This window comes from Notolepis coatsorum (genome assembly GCF_963971535.1).
Source record: "Notolepis coatsorum genome assembly, chromosome: 3".
NCBI lineage: Eukaryota > Metazoa > Chordata > Actinopteri > Aulopiformes > Paralepididae > Notolepis > Notolepis coatsorum.
Window position 1 is genome coordinate 133,292,285 of NC_140167.1, and position 11,125 is coordinate 133,303,409.

The window sequence follows — 11,125 nt, forward strand, 5'->3', positions numbered from 1 at the left end:
TGGATCTTCCAGTTGGTGTGTATGTATTTGCAGTGGCTTAGCAAAAAAGAATTGACGCGCCGGACAAAAGCACCACATTTTTCCCACGTGTTCCTCATCATCATAGCTTTCATTTTGGGGTAGGGGCCACGTCATCATGGATTTCAAGATGGCCGCCATGTAAAATCAAGGTTCTGCCCATTAATAAATATCTTGGTCCATAGCGCGCTCAATATTTGAGCGAACACAAAGGTATTGGTATCCCTGTAAACTAGAGAAGCTAAGCTTTCCATTGGTATCATTTTCATTAAGCCCAACTGTTGGGAAAGGGGTTTTAATGGGCAATGATTCAAAATTATGTAAAATTTTCGACCTAGAGAAAACTGCCATGCTCATCTTCCAAAAGGTCCCTTGGCTGTTCACATGATATATCAGAGTGAACATTGGTTTTATAGGTACCCACAAGCCTCTTCTTTCCAGACATACCCACTTTGTCCAACTTGCATGCTATTTAGGGCAATAATCAAGAAGGTTTGTGCATGTGGTACAAATGTGTCGAGCATTGGGTTAGGGTTTGTTGTTAGAATGTTGAACATAGAAGATAAATGTTGGTGTCAAACTACACATTTTCTGGGTCAATAAATGTGTTAATGCTATGAAGAATATCCTGGTCGTTTGGTCATTACGGTGTTGATGACCGGTATAGCCACCGACAGCTGTCATGAGACATGCACTGAGAGTATGGCCACGCGAGAATTTTTATGAAACATTCTGATATTTTCGCAGGTCTTGTGCAGTGGTCTTGTGCGCGCCACTGTCAACCAAGCGACCGACAGTGGCACGACTCGAGACGCGCACCGTTTGACAATGATATGCATGCATGCAGCAAAATTTGCGAGTGCCCTTGTGAGTCGTGACTGAGGAGAGGATGGCCCGCAGGCCGCAGGAATTTCTATAAACATTCTGATACTTTGATTAGTTAACTATCTATTCCGTTAGTTAACTATGTATTGATAGATAACTTCTTACATATTAATATGATATTGTAAGGGGCAGGACCAGATAAGCTTAAGCTTTATTTTTGTAAAACAAAGATATCCAAATGGTTTATTTCTCTTCCACAGCGAAGTCTTTCTTTTTAAGTGGTCCTAAAGCTATTTTCCTAAATATTCACGTCACTACTACAAGGTAAGAAAACTGTATTTTCTTACCTTGTAGTAGTGACGTGAATATTTATATTTAAATAGTTTATATAAATATTTATATATTTATATAACTCGACACATGAAAATTCCTCCTCACCTGAAAGCCGTAAATAAACAGCAAAGCGGTCGGCAAGGCACCATGGTCTAGAAATGCAGGCTTCAATCTATGTTGTTAGTCTATCTGTTCAGTACTGCTCAGCACTGTTTCACGATGCACAATGAGCTCTTCTTGAAAGAGAATTGTTAAATATATATAGATGCACAAATGTTCTAGAATGTTTGATTATGACATCATACTGTGACATCACGAATGCTTTAGAATGTTTGACTATGACATCATACTGTGACATCACAAATGTTCTAGAATGTTTGACTATGACATCATACTGTGATATCACACATGTTCTAGAAGGTTCTATTATGACAAATAATACGGTTCAATGACTATCTAAATCCAATCAATATTCCTAATGCCGTTTCAATGTAAGGTTATAAAAATAAACATATAAACATTCATATAATACAATAACCTAAATATATAGCTTTGGCTCCTCTACAATACGTTTACCTATACGATTTGACTTGATTCAACAACAAAGCAGTCAGGGCAATGGCAAGCCGAAAACGGTCAAAAGTGTAGTTCTGTATCGTATCGCTCTCGCTCGGCATCGCTCTCTCTGCACTATCTCGCATACGTGCACGCGCACTGAATAAAGACCACAATGTACCTTTAATCCCAATATTCGTCTGACCACACCCCTATCAGCTTACCCATATAAGCAGGGGTGGGGCCACCCACTCTCCTCCTTCTCGCTTTCACCACAAGGAAGAAGTGCCTCGGTAGATCCCCACACTTGACACCATGATGGAAGAAAGGTTTAGGAGCAGCTTTGGGAAACAAGGATACGTTGACATCATATCTTTATTTTCTCTCTCACTATTTTCGAGAAAATACGGCGATATTGTCTTCGTACTGGAGTGTCTGGAAGATGATGATCATTCTAAAAACCCTCCACCGGTTTTCGTATTGGGAGCACGCCGCTGCATGCTTCTCAACTGCAGTTCCTTGCTGTGTTTGTTGGGGTGAAACCTGTCAGGCCACAGCTGAACTGTCGGACATGCCGCTGTTGTGAGAAGCGGTGCGTTCCAGGTTGGGTGAGTAGTGTTTGCTGGCGGGCTCCACTTGTCTGTTAGTGCTATGGGGGCTACTTGACAAAGTTTATGGAAACCGGCCCCAGGCTAGGGTCCTTTGTTCAGCCACCTAGGCGACAGGAGGCCTTGGTCTGAAGACCATTATAGTTTTAACTAGTGGGCCGCGACCATTGACACTGGTGATCCCTGTGTGTTCTGGACGAGTGGATTCTCTCTGTCACCGTGTTAAGGCCCCATCTTTCATATCCAAATGAGAGTATTCCTTCACGAGGGGATATGTGCATGTAATGTGCGATAGCGGCAGATTCATGTTCAAAGTCAGCTACACAGGCCAGTTGGTACTGTGCTGATTCCGTCGGATGTGGTAAAGTCACCGTTGTGAAGCGGTGTTGACATCTTGTTTTCTCTTTTCTCTTAAAAAGTGAGGAGAGGTTCAGAACGGCGGCCTGTCTGGGTGAGTGTTATGTCATTGTTTACATGTTCATAGCTTACGGTTAGCCAGTCAGCTGTTAACTGCTGCGTTAAGGCGCTCCCATAGTCCAGCAGACTGTACACAGAGCAGACTCCGCGGACGTCCGCGCGGACTCTTGAGCTTTGATCTCAGCGGACAGCAGACCCACAGGTGCGACGCTCCTATTTTTTGAGGCGCGGACATCCGCGCCGCTGACTTGGTGTCACACAAAACGCTGCTCGGCGTTTTGGTTGACATCGAACTGCATTTAATGTGACGCGATCTGCATTTTACTCTGACCACTCGCTCCGTGCCAAGAGAGATGTTTGAATGGCTTTTCTAAATGGTGTGTAAAATTGCCAGTTTTATTTCGAAATATTGGAAACGGAGATAACATAGAATGTTATCTCCGTTTCCAATATTTTTAAATAAAACTGGTGCTTTTATTTCATGCAATGCGTGTTTCATTTCAGCACCACGCGCTGTCCACCTCAAGCCTATACGGTACATAACATTGCATCTGCCTATATACCTGTTATTCAAGTGCGTAAAACTTTTTTTGTGGGAAATGTAGTAAAACTGGTGCGAGAAATGTAGGAAATAGACCGCGGACGTCCGCTGAGATCTGCTCGACTATGAAAGCTCAAAGAGCCGCGCGGACATCCGCGGAGTCTGCTCTGTGTACAGTCTGCTGGACTATGGGAGCACCTTTAGCCTGCTGGATCGCTGCATGGCCTGCTTAGGGCCTACTATTAGCCAGTCAGCTGTTAGCTGCGGGGCTAGCATGTCGTGGTCGCTAGGTAACGTTAGCTTGCTGCTATGGCCATGGCTGGCGCGGGGTAGCTTAGCTTCTCGCGCGCCGCCGTGAGCTCGCTTCTGATGTTGAACGTGCTTTGATTTTAACATGTTTTACACTCTTGACCGCGACGTCATCCTTGACAGGGGATGTTTCGTCGACCCTGCCCTGAGCCTGGACGGCAAGGTTGCATCAACGGGGGACTGTAGTACGGGTTGGGGCGGTGACGCTACCCAGTTCGGACAACACAGTGTGTTCCTACGGTGTCTGTGACTGCACTTCGCTGATCTGCGTTCCGGGTAGGAACGGGGTTGACCAGACCTCATAACACGTCTTCTGGTTTTACTTTGCTAAATGTATTGTGAATAACGGTGTTTTTTTCCCAAAACGTGTGTTGTTGCAATGCATTTAGGATACGTTGCGGGTTATGTGTGAGCTGTTTTTTGTCACTGGCAGTTAGCTTCTCCGTGCAAATCGTGATGTAATGATCTGGTTGTTGTGTGAGAAACATCATGGTGTTTATATGTACCGTGTACTCACTACTAAGGCAACTAACCTATGAAGCTATGCTTGGTGACAAGTGAGTAAAAGAATGTTCTTTCTCAGACTGTAATGACAATGAACAGTGTGTTCACACATTAACAGGTTTTCCTGTTTTAACTGGCCGTATTGAGGGTAAATAGGAGGATTGTGTTTCCCCCCCGGTTCCCTGGGGACTTTTTCATCCTCCTGTCAGACATGTTGTGCATTAATTGTGTCTTTTGTGTGGTAGGGATACGATGTAACTCTTAGCTTGATTGCTGAGGTTGTGCTAAATCTGCTGGAGAAACTTATTTCCTAAAGGGAAATTGGTTTGGTTGCTGTCATGTGTGCTTAGCAAGGCCTGTGGTCGATACTAATCAAGAATGATGTATTCTCTCATTGTGAAAAAAACGGCGTTCCTCTGTTGAGTGTTTTTGCCATTTTTTGTAGGTGATGATGGGTTGTGTGTGTCATGTGACCTACAACTGGGTTGTACTGGCCACAGAAGCACATGTGTATGTTGGACCGGGGTTCTTAGAGCCCTCTCTATTCTGTGTTTTTCCTTAGTAAAAATCAGATAGCAGGTTAGCTCATGCGCTGTGTGGAGCTGTGAAACGCTTCATAGAGCTGACTATGACTGTGTCATATTCTCTTTTTGTCGTTACATCGTATCATGGGTGTGGGGTCGTAAAGGGGTGAACTGGTAACCTTTCCTCTCCCCATTGTTCTGTCGGTCAGGGGTACACCCCCTGTCCTTCAAGGTTCCCGTCACGTGGCGGTTCGGCACGTTACGGGGGGGGGGGGGGGGGGGGGGGGGAGGGAGTTCCTGGTCCCACGGCCTGGTATATTGGGCGTGTGCACCGCAGGAATTCCCCCGCCATAGAGTACGTCACCGTGCGCGTCTCTGTTGGTAGGACTTCCGTGTGCTGCTCAGGTCCATGTGATGGATCTGTTTTCAGGGGGGGTGGTCAGGGCTCCTCCTCACCAAGCGCCTATTCAGGCCTTCTGTGAGTTCGGACTCCTTCTTCCATGTGAGGAAGCCTCCATCAGAGTACAGAGCCTTCCTCCTCAGATTGTCAAAGTGAGTGGACCCTCTAGAAAGGTCCTTTTCTATTGTATGTATATTCGATTCAATTCGTTTATTGAGTGTGTATGGGTTCAGTGCCTCTTCCCGGAGGCCCTAAAACCAGTTTTTTACATGGCTCAAGGTGCAATATATTCTTTTCAATCTGTACAGCTCGCGTGGGAAGTCTCTCTGGGGATCCCCGTCTCTTTCCTATGGGAGGGTGGTGGGATGTAAAAATGTGAACATTTTTTACCCCGGCTGTGTAGACTGGGATACATACTGTTGATGCTTCCTTCTTTCTATTCCAGAAGTGTTGGAGTTAGGGAGTGTCACACCCCTCTTGTCGTTCCCCTGGGCGCCTTGGGGATTCAATGACAGGTCTAAATAGCCTGTTCATTGATGGGGGTGTGTCCCGACGCACGTATAGTGCTAGCTCGCTGTAAACAGGCGATTGACTGGCACGCCTTGGTTGCTTGTGGTTGAAACAGCGTTTTTATAAAGCAACTGAGATGGGGGTTTTTCCTCTTCCGACGACCACATCCCATGACCTGGGTGGGTTGTCGACGGATTCTCGTTCATGTCTGGGGGATGATGACGGGATGGATCTGAACATATGTGGTGGGGTCTCACGCCCTTGGGGTGGGCCACCAGGCGCGGTTCGTCCGAACGTCTGGGTGGCGCCTTCTTTTCATGTTAAGATCAACACGCATATCTGCCCTTCTCCTGGAGTAGGCATGTCGGCGTGGTTAGGGCACGGGACTGGTTCTGGTCACGCTGGTCCAGATCAGTTGAACCCGTTGTCCGCCGGGGATGCAGATCTGCTGTTCTGGTACCCTAAGGGACTTGGGCTTTTTTCAGGGGGAAAAATGCCAGGTCGGTCTGGGTGTCACAGGGTTAAGCGCTATGGAGACCCTGGTTGGGTATGTTTTTACTCAGCACTGTCGTGCCATTCTGTACGCGCTCGATCTCGTCGGATCTCGGCCGCTACACAGGTTGGTCCTGGTTAGTACTTGGTTGGGAGACCGCCGGGGAATACCAGGTACGGTGTGCTTAGGGGCTGGTTCTCCATTATTTTTCGCTCCTCTCTCACGCATGGCGAAGAGGGGCCTGTGGGGGTGGTTTTTTGACCTCCTCTGGTGACCCTGTGCTTCCCGTACCGCCAGGCCCGGTCCGAAGTGATGTTTGCGACCCGTAGGCCTGGGTTGACCCTTTTTGGAAACTGAAGCACTTGTACTGCGGTATAGCCGGTGTATACCCGCAGGTGTGTTTTGGAGTTTTTTCTTGAGGGGTTATAGGAACAACCACCGCATTGGGTAACACCGAGGTGGTTGATTCCCTGGTGTGTTGGAGCAGTGTCAACTCCCGGGTTCACCGTTTGAGGGTGCCCCTGCACGTTCATGACGTCTGCCAATCGTGTCAGCCTTCTCTGCCTCGACCCCTCTGGGTGGGGGTTTTTAAATGGAGGCTTGGTCATGCAACACCGCCAGCTTACGCTCCTTCCGCCGGGGCGGCTGTGTTCAGCTGTCCCCTCTGGCGCCTGTCTCGTCCGCAGTCTCCAGGCTAGGGTTAACAGCCTGTTGCCTGGTTTTTCCCCGGTGCGCTGCCTGCTTCCGTTGGTTAACCTTTTTTGTGTGCTTACGGCCATGCTGACTGCCTGTTCTGCAGGGTCAGTGTGCCAGGCGGTGTACTATTGGGGGGACAGGGCCCGCTCGGCTTACAGCCATACCAACCTGAACACGCCCGATCTCGTCCGATCTCGGAAGCTAAGCAGGTTCTGGCCTGGTTAGTACTTGGATGGGATTCCGCCTGGGAATACCAGGTGCAGTAACTGAGGGGCCTTTGTCCGAATACGCTGGCGATGTGGGGGGCGGGGCACTACGTGCCCACCTGGTGGGGTCTTGATGCTGGCATCATGGACTTCTCCGGGCCCCCATTCTAGGGAGTCCAGTCCTTTTGGTGGGTCTGGGTCTTCCTTCGTGCTCCGCTGCTACGGCCTTGCCACGGGGTTGGGTTTGCCCTTGACCCCGTGATTCTGGGGGCAGTAACGAGGTTGTTCCTCCGTTCGTTCCCGGGTGGCATGCGGGTTGTGCGTGTGTGTAGTCGTGGGGTCAAGCCACGGTCTGCTCACCCTGTGCGTTGAGTTGCTTGAGTGCCTCTTCGCACGGTCGGGTCCGTCGCCCTCCCGTGAAGCCCCTAATAGGGGGGGTGCCCGCCATTAGGGTGGGTCGGGGGGGCTCGGCCCTCCCTGTTCTGATGGTTTGTGGGGGGCTGTCAGCGGGGTGTATTTGTCGGCCGTTGGCTCTCGCTCGGCCTCCCTTGTGCAGAGAGCGATGCCGAGTGAGAGCGATACGATACAGAACGTTAGGTTATGACTATAACCAAGTTCTGTTAGTATAGCGACGCTCGGCATCCGACGCCGCTGCAGCCTTTGACCTCGCCTTGTGGCGAAAGCTTGGGAAGGAGGAGAGTGGGTGGCCCCACCCCTGCTTATATGGGTAAGCTGATAGGGGTGTGGTCAGACGAATATTGGGATTAAAGGTACATTGTGGTCTTTATTCAGTGCGCGTGCACGTATGCGAGATAGTGCAGAGAGAGCGATGCCGAGCGTCGCTATACTAACAGAACTTGGTTATAGTCATAACCTAACGTTATTTGAAGTTTGGATTTTTTCTTTTCACGACTGAGGTAGGTAGATTACATTTTTAGAGACTAAAGTACTGAAAAAAGGTACCGTTGGGTACCGGTATCGATTCACAGGTACCGGTACAGGTACCCATCCCTATAATGCTTATGTCCAGAGATTCCACCTTTGATAACTAAAGTAATGACACTTGACTTACCGGTTATATGTTTTGCCTTTTTAAACATGTCCTTTATCGTGCTGTCCTCTGGCTGCGCTAAGCCAGGACAGCTGTCACGAGACGCGCACTGAGAGCTGGCCAGTATACCGCGGGAATCTTTATGAAACATTCTGATATTTTCGCGGGCACGAGACCACTGCACAAGACCCGCGAAAATATCTCCATAACAGTTAAATAAGCCTATACGGGCTAAAGAGTTATGATAATAATAATAAATGTAATGAGTGATCCTAATAAAATGTCTATTCGATTCATGCATGTCTGACTGTTAAACAGTAAAAAATTATGTAAATATGTTGTTAGAATGGTACAAATATTCATCTGGTGACATTCTTCATAGCATTAACACATTTATTGACCCAGAAAATGTGTAGTTTGACACCAAAATGTATCTTCTATGTTCAACATTCTAACAACAAACCCTAACCCAACATTGACATTTTTGGCAGTTGTTAGAATGTTCGACACATTTGTACCACATGCACAAACCTGCTTGATTATTGCCCCAAATAGCATGCAAGTTGGACAAAGTGGGTATGTCTGGAAAGAAGAGGCTTGTGGGTACCTATCAAAGCGAATTGCCTATGGGCAACATTTGGGGAATCGTTTGCATCTGTTAATAAAATGTCCATTCAATCAATCACCTGCAGATTGATTGATTGAATGAAAGTTTTATTAACAAATTGCAGAATGGGTACAATACAGGACGGCTCAATACACACAATTGTTAAGGGGATGCAGACCAGAGAAAGACTTTCGTCTTGTTTACATCAGGGTCCCCCATTTTCAATTCATAATGAATTGTAAGTAAGGGTGCAACTTGCTCCGTGCAATCCATTCTTTGTGGATCTAGCCCCAAGTCTCCAAACGCTATAACTCTTGAACTATTCAATGTACAGTCAAAATCCTGGGCTCTAATAAAAGGTTACACATAGAGCTATCTTCAGATTTGATCAGATTCACTCTCAATATTACTGAAACAGAGTAAGTGAAGCATAAACGCATCCCATTGACAAACAAATCACAAGCCCTCCCCCTTCAAGCCCCAAACTAACCAAATAAATATTTACTGTAATGAAGAATAATCTCAGAACGAAGCATTTGAAATACATGGCTTTCGAGTCATATATCCCTGTTTGCTGAATTTTATTGGCTACAAAAGTGGCCAATAATTTTCACCGGTCAGACGTGATTGGACCGATTACCAGAAGGCGAAATAGGAGGTGGTAACTTTTTCAGAATGACGTTCGTTGGTTGTTTCGTATTATTCCCGGAGATTGCGAGCACCTAATACGTTGAGTATGGTGTCAATCGAACGGTGCCAATCTTAGCTTTCAAGCAATGTATTGGTTCATTGGCATACAAGCATTGGATCGCCTTAAAAACGAGGCCAAAGTGCCACAAGTGCAAAATGGTTTGTATAAGACCCGGTCCATGTTAAGAGGTTTTAACACCATAGTTTTCATATTTTGGACATGAATGTTCATAGCGATCAAGGATGACAAGAAACATGGTGGTGAATGGCACACTTATAGCAGAGCCACTATATATAATGAGAACAGATAAATCCGTAACACTAAAGATGGGAGCAACGACGAGTCCACATGGTATAATCTTTTGTGTGGCACGGTGGTGTAGTGGTTAACACTGTTGCCTGACAGCAAAGAAGGTCCTGGGTTTGATTCCTGCTTAGGGACCAGGTTGCCAGGTACCCAGGTGGGGTATCTCCCGGGCCTTTCTGTGTGGAGTTTGCATGTTCTCCCCGTGCTCACAAGCGTTTTCCCTCCAGAAAAATATATAAACCCAATGGAAAAACATGCAGAACAGATCGCTAACGCTGTCACGTCCCTGACGAAGACGGACAGCAGCACTTGGATTGGTCCTATGATGAATTGAAAATGGGGGACCCTGATGTAAACAAGACGAAAGTCTTTCTCTGGTCTGCATCCCCTTAACAATTGTATGTATTGAGCTGTACTGTACTGTACCCATTCTGCAATCTGTTAATAAACTTTTCAATCAATAAATCAATCAAGTACCCGGGCGCGGCCCCACGCCGCAACCCGTGTCTGCTCCCGGCTGCCCTAATGTGTTCTGTCGCCCATCGCATGTGTGTGTTCGCTGCGTGACTACGTTCCAATGTGTGCTACAAATAGAGACTTCTTCAAGCCCAGTTTAATGTACTTTACTCTGAAAGGTCTGAATCTTGGAACAAAGTATAGGTAACTATGAGCAAGAGTGGCCTCATCTGACATTTGTCACTGTGGGAACGGTCTGTTGTAATCCATTTAGAAAGAGTTAAAAACTGGCCGGCTTCTTTGACTCTGACATCTTGACGCTCGGCCGCACCCTGCAGAATACCTAGAGGTGAGGTATAATTGTTGAAGTGGAATGGCATCCAGTTTAAGAATTCTCCTTGCTCTCCCTGCTGACCTGCTCTCCCTGCTCTCCCTGCGCCGCGGGACGCGTGAATATTAAAGGCAACCAACTTGTGTTCAGCTTTTCGTTCAGCGTTTCTCTGATTGGCCACACGGCCACGTGACCGCCCTAGCACACGCCCTTATCCGCTGAGAGACGCGGCAGTCGGCAGACGCGCTGGTCGAACCAACGCGCTGGTCGAACCAGTTCAGACAGAGGTGTTTATTTATATTAATAAACATATCTACTAGAAACACTGGTGTTCTGTTGTGTGACTGTACTAAACTCTTCCACCACATGACCGACATTTGACATACAGTACACCTCCTATCTATGTTGGGATTATGTTTGGTCATGACAAAACAATAAAAATCGCTACTGTTAGTAACGCTGCCACCACCCACTTCAATGACAGAGCTCTCATATTTGCGAATGCATAAACTATATCTTAAATTATGGCGATGTGTCTAATATGGCTGTCGCGAAGTCATTGATAAGCGACAGCCATATTAGACACATAGCCATAATTTAAGATATAGTTTATTTATGCATTCACAAAATATGAGAGCGCTGTCATTGAAGGGCTTCCTACAACGGAGCATGGCCGCTGCTGCTGCTGGAGCTGGATCGAGTCAAGCCGCGGGCGGCGCACGGAAGCCGGGGACAGACCACCGC

General features: G+C 47.1%; 1 protein-coding gene across 1 annotated transcript in view; it reads left to right on the plus strand.

Moving 5' to 3' along the window:
* The window catches only part of LOC311226009 (protein FAM171B-like), a 219,411-nt gene that overhangs the window by 121,596 nt on the left and 86,690 nt on the right, over nucleotides 1-11,125 (plus strand). The window lies entirely within an intron of this gene.